Here is a 17,560-nt window from a genome sequence, read left to right on the forward strand (position 1 = left end):
AAGGATAGGAAAAGACAAGACTTGGTTGAAGAGCCTCTGAGAAGTATGACTCAGACTACACCTTGAGTTCTGGGTCTACCATTTACCAGCTGTGTGACTTGGAAAGTTTCCTTCACCTTCCTGAGCTTCAGTTTCCTTTTCTGTAACATAGAGATGGTAACACCATAACGTGGCTCTTTTAAGATTCTTATGGGCATAAATGAGTTATTTATATAAAAAGCCTGGCACAGGAGCACCTGGGTGGCTCAAGAAGTTAAGCATCTGCCTTCGGCTCAGGTCATGATCCTGGGGTCCTGGGATCGAGTCCCCGCATCGGGATCCCTGCTCGGTGGGGAGCCTGCTTCTGTCTCTGCCCCTCCCCTCCACCTGTGCTCTTTCTCTCTCTCTCAAATAAATAAATAAAATCTTTAAAAATAAAATAAAATGCCTGGCACATAGTAGGTTAGTAGATGGTAGCTGCTGTTGTTATTCCTTGGTTTATTTATTTTGATCAACTTTATAAAAATTTTATTTATTGAAACGTGATATTTTAAGTAATTTTTTTTCCAAACAAAACTGGCATATGCTAGATACTCAGTAAATATTTATTGACTGGACTAGACATGTAGTAAACTATCATATCATGTTCCTAATAACAAATAATGCCCTTTTGCTTTTAATTGGCAATAATCTTAGGTGATTTAAGCTGTTGTTTTTAGTTTCTTAACCCTCCAGAAAGCAACTGCAAGATGTTTATTTCAGGGATTGTGGGTTTCCTCTGAAGTGTAATTGATTTGCATACTATTTCTCAGAGTTGGTTTTGTTCTGGGCAGAGAGCTATTATTATTATAGTAAAAGGAACTCAGTGGTCAAGGTCTTTGAACACTTAGAAGGTGTGAGAAATAGCTAGTACAGAGTTCTTGGAAATACAAGGAGGGAATAAAATTTAGTTTTTGGATCTTCTGATTGATGATAAATAGCACTTATTTAAAGCAATATAATTGCTTACAGTGTGTTAGATCCTTTGCAAGGTTTTTGCCTGTAAGTATAACAAAAGCTACAACAAAAGAGGCACCATCTTTTCTCATAATTTTCAGGAGGGGAATGAGGCTTTCCAAGATGACACAATTAGTAAGTGGAGGAGCTGGAATTTGAACTGAGGTCTGCCTGAGCTCATTCTTCCAAAGCCAGGTGAACTCCTTGCTTCTAATTGCCTTCTAAGATTTTATAGAAGAGTTTCTTCTTGATTTGTAAACATTTGAAAAAAATTATAATTGGTTAATTTAGATTAGAACAAAACTATAGGCATTCAACAATTATTGATTGATATTTAATATATGCAACCCTGGCAGGGTGCCTGTTAAGGGAAAGGTAAATATGATACGCTCTTTTATTTAATTAAATAATTAATTTTTCTTTAAGTAGGCTACACACCTAGCATGGAGCCCAGCGTGGGGCTTGAACTCATGACCCTGAAATCAAGACCTGAGCTGAAATCAAGAGTTGGATGCTTATCAACTGAGCCACTCAGGTGCCCCGACATGCTGTTTAAAAAAAAATTTTTTTTTAAATAAGCTTTTAATTTTGGAATAGTTTTATACTTACAGAAAAATTGCCAAGCTACTACAGAGAGTTCCTCTGTGTACCCCTCACCCAGTTTCCTTTATTGTTTCGTTTATTCAGCAAATATTTATTGCATGCCTACTATGTGCCAAGCATTGTGGTAGGTGCTAGGGATACAGCAGTGAATAAAACAGAGTACCCTGGTCTCATGAAATTTATGTTTTCAAGGAATTAATTCATTTGGGGACTGAGGATTGAAATAGCAAGGTACAAAAGAAAGACTTGTCCAAGATATAATCAGAACATATATACATTTCTTCCTCCCTCTCTCCCTGTCTGTCTCCCTCCCTCCCCTTCCCTCCCTCCCTCTCTCCCTCTTTCTTTTTCTTTCTTTCTCTTTCTTTCTTTCTTTCTTTCTTTTTTTCCTTTTCCTTTTCCTTTTCCTTTTCCTTTCCTTTTCCTTTCCTTTCCTTTCCTTTCCTTTCACTTTTAATTTCAAAGCTTAAGTAATCTGGGATTTGTTGAAAAATGTTTTACTCTATATCTGGCTTTAGTTTTCTCTTTTTAGACTGAATATTCCTGTCTTTTATTTTATTTGGTTATTCCTTTGTAATCTAAACAGGCCTTTTATTTTATTTTTATTCTTTTAACATTTTATTTTATTTTATTTTTTATTTTTTGAAATATAGTTGACACACAATGTTACTTTAGTTTCAGGTGTACAGCATAGTGATTTGACAAGTTTATACCTTCTGCTGCGCTCACCACAAGTGTAGCTGCCCTCTGTCACCATACAACGCTGTTACAACACCATTGACAGTATTCCCTGTGACTTATTCACTCCCTGACGGGAAACCTTTATGTCCCACTCTCGTTCACCCATTTTGCTCATTCCCTCACCCCGTCCCATGTGGCAGCTATCAGTGTGTTCTCTGTATTTATGGGTCTGTTTCTGCTTTTTGTTTGTTTGCTCATTTGTTTTTTATTTTTTATTTTATTTTATTTTTATTTTTTTAAAAGATTTTATTTACTTATTTGAGAGAGAGAATGAGAGATAGAAAGCACGAGAGGGAAAGAGGGTCAGAGGGAGAAGCAGACTCCCTGCTGAGCAGGGAGCCCGATGTGGGACTCGATCCCGGGACTCCAGGATCGTGACCTGAGCCGAAGGCAGTCGCTTAACCAACTGAGCCACCCAGGCGCCTCTCATTGGTTTTTTAGATTCCACGTATAAGTAAAATCCTGTCTTTCTCTGACATGCTCTTTTTTTTTTTTTAAGGAACTCACATTTTGTGAGTTAGGGAAACCCATTCCATAGCTAAGTATATCACATTCATTACTTCATTCAGCAACTGTTTTTGAGTGACCTCTGTGTGTGTGTCAGAATGATACTGACCCTAAGAAATGAACAAAAGGAAATTTGGTTCCAGGTTCATGGAGCTGTTTAGACTAGCAGGGGTATTATGAATTGCCATTTTGGTTATTGATAATCAGGTTAGATAGAGATTAGATATAATCACCTAGATTTAGAGCTAGGTGATTGCTTATAGGCATTCTCCCCCTCCCTCCAATAACCACACTACCAGGGGGAATGTTACCAGGAAATTTTGACTGAATTCTGCTACATATTTATTTATTTATTTTTTTCTTTTTCTTTTTTTTAAAAGATTTTATTTATTTATTTGACAGAGAGACAGCGAGAGCAGGAACACAAGCAGGGGGAGCAGGAGAGGGAGAAGCAGTCTTCCCACGGAGCAGGGAGCCCGACGTGGGACTCAATCCCAGGACCCTGGGACCATGACCTGAGCCAAAGGCAGCCGCTTAACGACTGAACCACCCAGGCGCCCTCTGCTACATATTTATTAATAGGCAGGCACAACATTAGTCAGACAACCTGTTCCTCTAAGCTCAGTAAAGTCAAAGCTTTCAGATAAGCATCTTGCTAGAAAGTTTCCCTTGAGACAAATGTAGCAGGATTTGGTACGCCCTAGTTAGAATTATGTGACGGAATCTGAATTCAGTTTAGGCTAGAGGCCTAGGCCAACAACACTGTTCTCACTGGCTTAGGACGATAGGTTTGTGAGAGTCCTATACTTCGTTCTTCTAAGAATGGAGGTATCTATATAATATTTCTGGTCAGTCTCCATAGTTTTAACACTGCATTTTATTAGTGAAAAATTATTTCTGACATTCCTTGATTAACAAACCCTCTAGTGTTGATCACAAAAAAGGTAGCTGAAGGCATGTTAAACCTGCCTCTAGAGCAGAAATTCTTAACCCGTTTTTGCCATGAACTCCTTTGGCAGTCTGATAAAGTTTGTGGGCCCTTCTCAGAATAATCTTTCAGAAGCATAAAATGCAAAGGATTACAAAGGAAACCAAATATGATGAAATATAGTTATTAGAAAATATTTTTAAGGACATGTGATACAGTAATATGTGCTCATTTATTACTGTATTAACTAACAAGATCTAGTGTTGGGAATAATTGCTGCTTTAATTCACAGTTGTGACAAATATAAGTGCAAAATATTTGCAACAATTGAAATGTCACTGGAGGGGTGCCTGGCTGCTCAGTCAGTGGAGCATGCTACTCTTGATCTCGGGGCTGTGAGTTGGAGCTGCACGTTGGTGTAGAGATTACTTAAATAGAAATAATTTTTTTTTAAAGATTTTATTTATTTATTTGAGAGAGAGAATGAGATAGAGAGAGAGAGAGAGCACGAGAGGGAAGAGGGTCAGAGGGAGAAGCAGACTCCCTGCTGAGCAGGGAGCCCGATGCGGGACTCGATCCTGGGACTCCAGGATCATGACCTGAGCCGAAGGCAGTCGCTTAACCAACTGAGCCACCCAGGCACCCAATAATTTTTTTTTTTAAGAAGTGTGACATGAAAATAGGAAAACATCCACAAAGTCACTGCTAATACTATAATTTGTTACCTACATTAATAATTGAGGGTAATCACTAAACTTCAGTTAGAAGCTCATCCATCTTCATAGATGCTCATTCATTCTATCCAGTTTAAGATTCCCTACTCTAGGATGTGCATTCTTTTTTTTTTTTTAAGATTTTATTTATTTATTTGACAGAGAGAGACACAGTGAGAGAGGGAACACAAGCGGGGGGAGTGGGAAAGGGAGAAACGGGCTTCCCGTGGAGCAGTGAACCCGATGTGGGGCTTGATCCCGGGACCCTAGGATCATGACCTGAGCTGAAGGCGGACACTTAACCGACTGAGCCACCCCTAGGATGTGCATTCTTGATTAGAATCTCCCATGTGCTACCTCATTAACCCTGGAGTGTATATTCATGATTAGGATATCCAGTGTTAATTAGTTATCCCTACAGGTGGATTAAAATTGACACTTGCATTTATCACTATTTTCCTTTTTTTGGGTATAATTTAGTAGGGATGATGACATTGTACAAATAAATACAGAGTGAGGGGTTCCATAGGAGAGAGCTATGAAGTGCTATGGGATTATGCTGAGTATTTTAAAATAAAGACAAAAGGATCTTCTCTAAAATAGAAGCAATATGATAAGATGATCTAGATAAACATGAATATAGTGATGTATGCTCTGGGTGTTGGGAAAAAAGTGAGGAGAAAGAATGAAAGTTGTAATTACTGCAGTTCTTTCTTTGAGGTTGAAAAAAGACATCACAGAAAAATATATGATTAACAGGCTTTGTTCTGTCTGGTTCAGAGGTAAAGATATTTCAGATACAGAGAACAGAATGACGGTGGCGGTGGAAGCTGGAAAGGCAGAATGGAGCCGCACCTGAAGGAGTGGAGGGCACAGAAGGTTCTTTTGCATGTGAATGACATAATTATCCAGGCACAGTTATAAGCACTTCACACGTTAAGTTACTTAATCCTCACAGCAATCTTATTATTTGCATGTTATGGGTGGAGAAACAGGCATGGAGAGATTAAGTATCTTGCCCAGAGACAAAAACTAGGCCTATCTGGCTCTGTTGGACTCAAAAAACAACTCAATTCAAGATCACACTGATGATGGTGTAGTGGATCGGGTAGGCAGGAACGTGACAGGCGATAGGAAAATCAGGTCAGAGACTGTTAAGGTGATAGTGGCCGGAGATGGTAAATGTGGCCTGAACCCTGAAGCAGGGAGAACAGGTGAAAAGAATTTTCCAGCTTGGAAATCGCGTTTATGTTTTCAAGGTAGACACAATCCACAAAAAAGGAAATGAAAATCCAGGGTTCTGAGTAGAGATTTTTACCAGCCCATTTTTAAATACGTACTTGGCTGGATCAATTCCTTTGTTATAAGTATCTTTTACTGACTGAAGAATGATCATGGTGGGCAGGATTTTATTGTAATCACCAGTTAATGTTTACAGGAAGTATCCCCTTAGCCACTTATCTAGATAGGAGCACCAGTGGAAAGCTTTCCAAGTGTTATATTGTATGGTGACTAAGCTCACAGTTGTAAAATATACACACCTAGGCCTTTTCACAGCAAAGGGAACATTCAAAATCTGGCTCATTTGCTAGCAGTCATTTTTTTTCTTTTTTTAAAGATTTTATTTATTCGTTTGACAGAGAGAGACAGGGAGAGAGGGAACACAAGCAGGGGGAGTGGGAGAGGGAGAAGCAGGCTTCCCGCTGAGCAGGGAGCCCGATGCGGGGCTCGATCCCCGGACCCTAGGCTCATGACCTGAGCCGAAGGCAGATGCTTAACAACTGAGCTACCCAGGCGCTCCTCTAGCAGTCATTTTGAGAAAACTCCAGAGAAGTAGGAGGGAAAGTTTTAGGTCAAGGGCAGACTAACGGTATATTCTGGATCTGGAGCAGGATTGATTCATACTTGACGTAAAATGCAGCGGACACTTCAGTAAGTCCTGATTCCCTAGGCCCAGGAAAAGTTCTCGGCAGTATAGTGAGTTCTCTAATAGACAAATTCAAGAGGGCTCAAAAATGTGAACTTGCATGACTGCCTGGCAGATAAATAACTAGGGTCCATAGTTTTCCACTTTATAGATGATTGGCACTAACTGGGAGTTCATAGGACAAATCTAATTCACATTCTGCATTTATGGAAATTAAGTAAATTGGTTTCTGGTCACAAAGCTCTCCGTTGGCTGCATCCAGTTTCAGCTCCAGGCCTCACTGACTGGATGGACATTTCTTAGGAGCCTGTGGTGGGTGGGCAGGGGAACCGGCCGATGTCCTTTCCCAGCATGCTCACCCACACAGCCCTTCTAGCTCCTCCTTTTACCTCAGACTCCCTGATATCTCTGCGCAAAAGTATGGTCGTTTTGTTTTTAATCCACTATAAAACAGTGAGGATTTTCAGGTCATTCAAGACTAAATGCTAAAATTTTCACCCTCATAGTCACCCAAATATGTTCTCCGTTGCATTCCCATTTTTACTTCCATATTTTTATTTTTCACTTCCGTGCTGAGAGACTAATGGTCTAATACGAGTCATGGTTTCTTAATAAATTGCTTCTTTTTAGATCTAGCTGTTAATTACAGTTACCAAATTGTACATTTCCAGGCTGGAAAATAAAAGCTATTCTTTTCTATTCTTAATATTCATCCCTGGGACAAGCTGTTAATTGGAAGGCAAAGTATTTTAAGCCAAGGCAAGAAAACTGGAATCATTCCCTTAGGATGCATCGGCTAAATGTACAGATAAAATTTTTATGCCTTTTCTTTCAGGTTTTTAATGTACCTTATTTAATAAGGATTCAAAAAGGTAGTTGAAATGTACTTTTATTAAATCACATCATGAAGTATTTATTTCAATTACAGTCAATCCTCATCTCATTTCAACCTATAAAATATTTAATATTTCATGCCACCTGTTAACAAAAAACATTTTATGCCAACTGCTAGAGTGGTTTATAGTTCTGTATACTCTTTCATTAAATATGTGGGAAAAGTCTAATGTCGATGTTTAAAAAAATTAACAGACTTCTTTCTCATTCCTATTTAATTGTTTTTAAGAACTCAATTACTAGAGTTTGATACACATGTTAACCCAAGGAATACCATATCTTTATCATACTCCTTGTTCTGTAACTAGCTCCTAGTTTTAGTTATGCATTAAATTTTGTTATTATAAATCAGCTAATGAGAAACAACATATTAATCTATCTTGTTTTTTATCCATTTTAAATTACTAGGTGTATATAATTTAGATCCTTACCTGATTATTTTTAGTAATCTATCTTACAAAATATATTCCATAATATAGTTCTCGAAATGAGTGTTAAAACTTTTATTTGAATTTAAAAAAGATATCAGATTATTTTGTACAGAAAACATGTTTTATTTATCTGGTTAGTTCAAGATTTGATAAGATATGTAAGATAAAGATTTGATAATAAAGACAAATTCCAGGCAGATTATAGGACAAACTTTCCAATAAATTGAATCAGCTAAAAATGCAGCTTCAGTGTTTTGAGGAAAATATGTTTAAAGCATGTCATAAGATGACATCTTGTCAAGTAGTAGTATTTTGCCAAAGGTGTAATGAAGTTAAAAGTTTGATTTTTTTCTTTCTGAGTTTCAGAGGTTAAGCAAAGTTCCACTACGTAAAACTATAGCAAGTGTGATTAACTTGTTATGCTGAAGTCCTTGGCATATATCCAAGAAATTGAGAAAATGAGTACTCTGTGACCTGGGTACAACTCCTCTTGGAAGTCAAGTAGTTTCCAATTATTTCAGGAGCCTAATTGATTCATTAGCTTATAGATCATTAAAAATAACATTTGATGTTAGATCACTATGTGATTTTTTTTTTTGACATGTACCATGGAAGGTGTCCAAGAATTTGAGTGATGTTGCTGTAACAAAACTTCTAGTTTCATACCCTTATATATTTGAGCGAGGTTTTCAGTGCTTTGCTTCAGTACAAAAGAAAACAGGAAAAGAATTAATGCTGAGGGAGGAAAGAAACTGAATCAGTGATCAAAAAACTCCCAACAAACAAAAGTTCAGGGCCAGTTGGCTTCACAGGCGAATTCTACCAGACATTTCAAGAAGAGTTAATATCTATTCTTCTCAAAGTATTCCAAAAAATGAAAAGGAAGGAAAACTTCCAAACTCATTTTATGAGGCCAGCATTACCCCGATACTAAAACCAGATAAAGACCCCACTAGAAAAGAGAACTTTAGGCCAATATCCTTGATGAACATGGAGCAGAAATTCTCAATAAGATACGAGCAAACCAAATCCAGCAATACATTAAAAAAATCAGGGGCGCCTGGGTGGCTCAGTCGGTTAAGCGGCTGCCTTCAGCTCGGGTCATGATCCCAGGGTCCCGGGATCAAGCCCCGCATCGGGCTCCCTGCTCAGCGGGAAGCCTGCTTCTCCCTCTCCCTCTGCCTGCCTCTCTGCCTACTTGTTCTCTCTCTGTATCTCTCTGCCAAATAAATAAATAAAATCTTTAAAAAAAAAAAAAAATCATCCACCACAATCAAGTGGGATTTACTCCTGGATTGTAAGGGTGTTTCAGTATTTTCAAATCAATCAACGTGATAGACCACATTAATAAAAGAAAGGATAAGAACCATATGATCGTTTCAGTAGATGCAGAAAAAGCATTTGACAAAGCACAATATCCATTCATAATAAAAACCCTCAACAAAGTAGGTTTAGAGGGAACATACCTCAACATAATAAAGGCCATATATGAAAAACCCACAGCTAATTATCATCCTCAGTAGGGAAAAACTGAGAACTTTTCCTTTACAGTCAGGAACAAGGCAGGGATGTCCACTCTCATCACTGTTATTTAACATAATACTGGAAGTCCTAGTCATAGCAGTCAGATAACAGAAAGAAATAAAGGGATCCAATTGGCAAGAAAGAAGTAAAACTTTCACCATTTGCAGATGACATGATCCTCTATATAGAAAACCTTGCTCCACCAAAAGATCGCTAGAACTGATGCACAAATTCAGTAAAGTTGCAGGATACAAAATCAGTGTACAGAAATCTGTTGCATTTCTACACACCAATAATGAAGCAGCAGAAAGGGAAATTGAGGAATTGATCCCATTTAGTTACACCAAAAACAGTAAGATACCTAGGAATAAACCTAAGCAAACAGGTAAGAGACCTATACTCTGAAAACTATAAAACACTGATGAAAGAAGTTGAAGATGACACAAAGAAATGGAAAGACATTCCATGCTCATGGATTGGAAGAACACATACTGTTAAAATGTCCATACTACCCAAAGCAATTTACACATTTAATGCAATCCCTATCAAAATACCACCGGCATTTTCCACAGAGCTAGAACAAACAGTCTGAAAATTTGTGTGGAACCACAAAAGACCTCAAATAGCCAAAGCAACCTTGACAAAGAAAAGGAAAGCTGGAGCCATCACAATTTCAGACTTCAAGTTATATTACAAAGCTGTAGTGATAAAAACACTATGGTACCGGCACAACAACAGACACACAGATCAGTGGAACAGAATAGAAAACCCAGAAATGGACCCACAACTATATGGTCAGTTAATCTTGGACAAAGCAGGAAAGAATACCCAATGGGAAAAAGATGGTCTCTTGAATAAATGGTGTTGGAAAAACTGGACCAGTTTCTTTCTTTAAATTTTTTATTGTTATGTTAATCACCATACATTACATCATTAGTGTTTGATGTAGTGTTCCATGATTCATTGTTTGTGCATAACACCCAGTGCTCCACGCAGAGCGTGCCCTCTTTAATACCCATCACCAGGCTAACCCATCCCCCCACCCCCTCCCCTCTAGAACCCTCAGTTTGTTTTTCAGAGTCCATCGTCTCTCATGGTTCGTCTCCCCCTCTGACTTACTCCCCTTCATTCTTCCCCTCCTGCTATCTTCTTCTTTTTCTTTTTTCTTAACATATGTTGCATTATTTGTTTCAGAAGTACAGGTCTGTGATTCAACAGTCTTGCACAATTCACAGCGCTCACCGTAGCACATACCCTCCCCAATGTCTATCACCCAGCCACCCCATCCCTCCCACCCCCCACCACTCCAGCAACCCTCAGTTTGTTTCCTCATATTAAGAATTCCTCATATCGATGAGGTCATAAGATACATGTCTTTCTCTGATTGACTTATTTCACTCAGCATAACACCCTCCAGTTCCATCCACGTCGTTGCAAATGGCAAGATCTCATTCCTTTTGATGGCTGCATAATACTCCATTGTATATATATACCACATCAAACGGGACCAGTTTCTTACACCACACACAAAAATAAATTCAAAATGGATTAAAGACCTAAATGTGAGACCTGAAACCATAAAAATCCTAGAGAACACAGGCAGGAACCTCTTTGACATCAGCTGTAGCAATTTCTTTCTAGATATATCTTTTGAAGCAAGGGAAATAAAAGCAAAAATAAATTATTGGGACTTCATCAAAGTAAAAAGCTTCTGCACAGTGAAGGAAACAATCAACATAACTAAAAGACACCCTTTGGAATGGGAGAAGATATTTGCAAATGACATGTCTGGTAAGGGGTTAGTATCCAAAACATATAAAGAACTTATAAAACTTAACACCCCAAAAATGAATAATCCAGTTAAAAAATGAGCAGAAGACATGAATACACATTTTTCCAAAGAAGATATGCAGATGGCCAACAGACACATGAAAAGATGCTCAACATCACTTATCAGGGAAATGCAAATCAAAACCACAATGAAATACCACCTCACACTGTCAGAATGGCTCACATCAACAGTGCAGGAAACAACAGGTGTTGGCAAGGACGCGGAGAAAGGGGAACTTTCTTGCACTGTTGGTGGGAATGTAAACTGGTATAGCCACTGTGGGAGACAGTATGGAAGTTCCTCAAACAGTTAAAAATAGAACTCACCTACAACTCAGCAATTGCACTACTAGGTATATACTCAATACAAAAATACTAATTTGAAGGAATACAAGCACCCTGATATTTATGGCAGCATTATCTACAATGGCCAAATTATGGAAAGAGCCCGTGTCCATCAACTGATGAATGGATAAAGAGGTGGTACATTAGCCATAAAACAGATTGAAATCTTGCCATTTGCAACGACATGGATGGAGTTAGTATTGTGCTAAGCGAAATAAGTCAGTCAGAGAAAGGCAAATACATATGATTTCACTCATGTGGAATTTAAGAAACAAAACAAATGAGCGAAGGGAAAGAAAAAGAGAGAGAGAGAGACAAACCGAGAAACAGACTCTTCATTATAGAGAACAAACTGATGGTTACCAGAGGGGAGGTAGGTGGGAGGATGAGTTAAATAGGTGATGGGGATCAAGGAGTGCACTTGTGATGAGCGTGGAATGTCATATGGGAGTGTTGAATCACTACATTATATACTGGAGACTAATATACTGTATGTTAACTGGAGTTTAAATAAAAACTTGAAAAAAAGGTTTAATGCTCAGTGATCTCATTTTAGTAGAAGCCATAGTCATCCCATGGATTCATTTCATTAAAAGGTACTTTTCCAGTACAACTTTTACTTTTTATGTCTATCACAATTTGTAATATGTTTTGTTCTGATCAGTCATGTGCTACTAATAATTGTATTGATAGCTCAGTGCAGAAGAAAAGTAACCAGAGAAATTAAAATTTTAATTTACATAGATTTTTTTACAGAAAAGAACAGTAGTAGAGTGGTTAACAAAAGATTTTAGGATAAGATACTGTGTGGAAAGTGGCATGGAAGCATGAGTTCAGGGGGAAAAAGTAAAGGTATAAAATTACTATTAAAAAAGTATTTTCATTTAAAAAATAGTTGATAGTATCAATAATAAGAAATCATAAAATACCCAAATTTACAAAAATTTATGGTACATGGTTACTGATGGATGTATTTAAAGGAATTTTATTTTAAAATACAGTATTTCAGGGCGCCTGGGTGGCTCAGATGGTTAAGCGTCTGCCTTCAGCTCAGGTCATGATCCCAGGGTCCTGGGATCGAGTCCCGCATCGGGCTCCCTGCTCAGCAGGGAGCCTGCTTCTCCCTCTGCCTCTCTCTGTCTCTCTCTCTGTCTCTGTCTCTTATGAATACATAAATAAAATCTTTAAAAAAAATAAAAAATAAAATACAGTATTTCAGAAATTGCATCTTCTGTAACTAAACTCATTTTTGAAAAATTTTTTATGTCAACTTAAAAATCTATAAGAAGTTACAAGGTATTTGGAGGTACATGAGTGAAAAAACATGAGGATTACTGTAGGTAATGTGCATATCCTTTGGTTTATTAATATTAGACATAATTCATTGATTCACTGAAGATATAATTTATATGTATAAGCTTTTTACCTCTTTTCCCACTGTTTGATTTTTATATTATTTTTATTTCTTCTGTTGGTCATTTCTATGATGTTTTTACATAACATATTGAAACCTGTATTTCTAATTAGATCAGCTTTAAACATTATCTCTTAACTACTTCATTTTAAAGATTTATTTATTTTTTATTTTAGAGAAAGAGAGCGTGGGGGGTAGGGACAGAGGGAGAGGGAGAATCTTAAGCAGACTCCATGCTGAGCGTGGAGCCCGATGTTGGGCTTGATCCCATGACCCTGAAGTCATGACCTGAGCCAAAACTGGGAGTCCGATGTCCAACTGACTGTGCCACCCAGCACTCCTATCTCTTCACTACTTCTTTACCAAGCTAAGGACCCTGCCCTCCTCCTGTCTGTCCCTTTTCACAACCTACTTTATTCGTAAGTTGACATTATTTTATATGATATGTGTATGTATCCATCCATCTACCTACCCACCTGCCAGCTTGCCTGCCTGCCTGTCCATCAGTCTGTCCGACCGTCTGTCCATCCATCCATCCATTTATCTTAGTGTTAAACCAAATAGTGTGTTAGGATTGCTTGTCTTTCTCTGGGTTTGGTATCACAACCCATAGATTGTTTGATGGAGATTGTTCTAGCATAAAGTGTAAATAAATTCTTCTTAAATTCTGTCAGTTGTATTAGATTGTACCACGTTTTTATTTGCTTTGTATTTGGACCATGACTTATATGAATAGCTTTTTATTTTTCCTGCAGTTTAAAAATTTTTTTTCTTTAGTATGTTCTTAAATTTTCCCTTCCAAACTCTTAGCTATACCATTCTACTAATTTCCTCCCTTTGGAAATTTCTGCCTCAGAGCCTTCTGTTCTTGGTTGCTCTAGACCTGCTCCTGTGTAATTTCTTATCTGGAATGCAGTGAGGAATAATTAACATTTGTGCCTCTTTTTAATTTTTAGATCATGGTTTCTTAAGGAAGCTGGTAGTTTGGAGTCTAATGTGTAACAATTCAGGAAGGACAAGATGTTGACAAAGAATATACATAGGAAAAGTGGTGGCTGAAGATTTCGGGAGAGGCTTATAAGGGACGATTTTTTTAGACAGGGTGTAGTCATGGTTAACCTAACTCTTAGTCTCTCATTTCAATAAACATTCACTGATGCCTACAATTTGGCAGGGACTGGGCTAAATTTAGGCACTGAGATATCAAGATGAAGGAGCTGGTGTGGAAGCAGAAGTACCTCTGAGCAGTTGATATAAAGTAATCCGTGTTATAAGGAAACATATGCAAGGAGTTCTGGGAACTTTATAGTATTTTAATCCTTCACTGCTGTAATTCTTTTATCTCATCCAATAAGCATGATGTAATTATGCTTATAATATCCTAAGGTACAATGGGTGTTTCAGATAAGAAACAGGTTTAAGGGGGCACCTGGATGGCAAAGTTGGTTAGGTGTCCCACTCTTGGTTTCAGCTCTAGTAGTTATCTCGGGGCTGTGGATTCTCTTTTCCTTGCCCTCTACCCTTCCCCTCTGTGTGCGTGCACTCTCTCTCTTTAAAAAAAAAAATCTAAAAAAAAATAGGTTTAAGAAGTTCAGGGGGAGTCCATTGATACCCATAAAAGAGAGGGGAGGAGGAGGTGGTATTAGGAAAAGCCACCTTACTTTAGCATTTATTATTAGTGAATGATTCAATTAATACAGCAAAATATAATGAACCATCTTGAGCGGTGTGCCCTGACAGCCCTCTGCCCTGGAAAAAAATTATACTACTGCAAATTCATTTCCAGTCAGTGGAATATGGCTGGGGAGATTTTATTTTATTTTATTTTATTTTTAATTTTTTTAAAAGATTTTATTTATTTATTTGAGAGAGCAAGAATGAGAGAGAGAGAGAGCACATGAGATGGGGGAGGGTCAGAGGGAGAAGCAGACTCCCTGCTGAGCAGGGAGCCCGATGCGGGACTCGGTCCCGGGACTCCAGGATCATGACCCGAGCTGAAGGCAGTCGCTTAACCAAGTGAGCCACCCAGCTGCCCTGGCTGGGGAGATTTTAAACTTTAGTGCTTTGCCTCCTTTGGACCAGCTCTTATTCTAGAGTTTGCTCCAAACTAGTTTACCAGAGAGTAAAATAAGGCATTTGCATCATTTTATCATTGTAGCTAAAAGTCATTCCTCCCCTCTTTTCTTTTCTTTCTTTTTTTTTTTTTAAGTAGGCTCCATGCCCAATGTGGGGCTCGAACTTACAACCCTGAGATCAAGAGTCGCGTGCCCATCCTGTCTTACTTTTGAAAGAGATTCTTTCTTTCTGTTGGGATTTTTCTCCACTCCAACTCTGAACTGAGGTAGTCATGGGGATTAGTAAGATAGGGGAAATAGACAAACCAAAAATAAAAACACTACACGTGGTGCTTGTTATGTGCCAGGCACTGTTATAATCTTCATAGCAATCCTATGAAATAGGTTCTCTTATTATCTGCATTTTTACAGATGAGGGAAACTAGATCATGGAAAGTTTAGGTTAGCTGCCCAAGGTCACATAATAAGTGGTGGAGCTGGGATTCAAAATCAGGCAATTTGATTCCAGAGCCTGATCTCTTTAGCACTATTTTTCTGCATCTCATTTCACTTCAGTTACTGATAGAGCTGATGGAGAAAATGGCTTTTGGACTGTGGGCCAAATAGGTTTCCTGATTCTTTACCCTTGAGTTACAGACTTTCCCAGGCACATGTAGGCCTGTCTTGTGGCGTGGATGAACAGGTCTCATGTATGCTGTTCCTTCTCTTGAACACCACTGATTCGATAGATAACTCACCCTTCCTTTCCTCCGGAGGACAGAGTGAGGGGGCTTAGAGGCATCAGGAGTGTTACTTTGAATTCTTGCACATGGAAACACGAGGAATGAGGAATTAAATATCCTCTCCTTAGCACTCTTGGTTCATTAAAGGCCAACTCTTCTTTGGGAAGTTATCATAGGTGGGTAAGAGCTGGAGAAAGGGCAGCCTTCCCCCACTCCCAAACAAGAGTTAAACTAACACCGGAAGCTCATATAGCTTCAGTTTTGTGCTGCTGTACATACTTAACCATATATCTTTCCCCAGTTTATAGCCCACTTTGTTATGCTGCCCACTTTTATTTGAAGGCAAAAGAAAAAACAAACAACAAAAAACTAAAAACTAAAAAACTCCAAATCAGGTCATTTTAAACAAGCATCCTTAAGTTTCCTGAAACAGGCAAAATTGTTTTTAACTTGTTCTCCCACATCATGTGCCATAGAGAGAGGCAAATGCTTAAGGAGAAAGAGCATAGTTTTAGAACGAGACACTTAGGTTTGAATCCCAATTTTGTCACTGAACAAATTAATCTCTCTGTGCTGTTCTTTCCTTATTACCCTATAAAATAGAGAGCGCAAGACCTACCATGTAGGGTTGGTGTGAGGATTAGAGCTAAAGTATGCCAGGTATTTGCCACACAGAACAAAAGGTAGCTTCCAGTGTTAATAAAATGAAAAATATAGACTTAAACTTGTTGAATGCTTAAAAAATAATTTCACCTGTTTTACACAGGCAAGTTTCTTAGGCAGGTCTCCTTTCAACACTGCTGGGAAACAGGAATACTGATTAATATTTGGGTATTTTGTCTAGTTATCTGTAGGCACACTCATGTCTGAACGTGAGCACAAAACTAATGTGCCAGTAAGGCTCCTCTGTGTAGTACTGGTTATCTCTGTGTTGTATGCAAATCGAGGTTTAAATTTAAGAACTCATATCCTCATTTGTTTTTTATTTCTAAGAGTCTAAATTTGCATTCAGAAGCTTCCAGAGCTTTTCTCTTTGTCCTTCAAGCTAATGCATTCAAAGATTGCTGCTGCTTTCTTCAAAACATTTTAGCTCAGTTGAAGAATGCTATAAACTGTTTAAGAGTTTGTTGGTTATATCTTGGGATGTGAAATAAACAAAGGATGTAGGTGCTTTTTTTCTTTTCTAGGACATTTCCTTGTTGTCCCACTCCCTAGCTCCCACTGCTGTGTTCCCCAAAAGTTAATGTAGTTTGCTTTTTGTTAGGTAGGCTTGACAAACCTTTTGTACCTATAACCCCCCTCCCCCGTCCCCCACATACCACTTAGTCTCTTTGGGGACTGGAACCCATTTCCTCAGGGTTTGTTTCCCTATTCAGGAAGCCAGCCTTCATGATGGAGGGAAGGAGGACCAAAACAAAACCATGTGAAAAATAATGCAGAGAAGGAAGAGCCACCACTCAAAATTTGCTTTAGCAACCTGGGCCTGGAAAGAAAATGCAATGTTGATGATTTCACAAGACGTGTATGGTTTTGATTTTGTCCCTCCAGCTGAGTACTGCTTCTCTCTTGATTTGAATCCCCAGTCTAGTATTTAATTGTTGACCTTGAGCAAGATTACTCAATCTTTCTGAGCCTTGGTTTCCTCACTTCTAAAATGAGGGCAGTAATAGGATCTATCCTTTAGGGTTGTGGAGGATTAAAGAAAATAATACATGGAATGCACTTAAAATGATGCTTGGACCCAGGAAGATCACAGACCTTTTATTGGACCTAGATTTGAATCCCAGTCTGCTTAGTTCCCAAGTGATGTTCTTTCTGCCACACACAGGATATTGCACAGTAGTGTGAAGTCGGTTGTGTAGGGAGTAGTAGTTCTGCCAGATTCCTGAAGTAGCAGAGAGGTTGGATGAGGTTAAGTGACCACTAGGATC

At 38.4% G+C, this 17,560-nt stretch overlaps 1 protein-coding gene across 1 annotated transcript in view; it reads left to right on the forward strand.

Annotated features, from left to right (window-relative positions):
* KIF13B (kinesin family member 13B) overlaps nucleotides 1-17,560 on the forward strand; it is a 197,595-nt gene that overhangs the window by 32,492 nt on the left and 147,543 nt on the right. The window lies entirely within an intron of this gene.

This window comes from Callorhinus ursinus, unplaced genomic scaffold (assembly GCF_003265705.2).
Source record: "Callorhinus ursinus isolate GAN/ISIS: 27379988/994484 unplaced genomic scaffold, GSC_fseal_2.0 scaffold4, whole genome shotgun sequence".
Taxonomy (NCBI): Eukaryota; Metazoa; Chordata; class Mammalia; order Carnivora; family Otariidae; genus Callorhinus; species Callorhinus ursinus.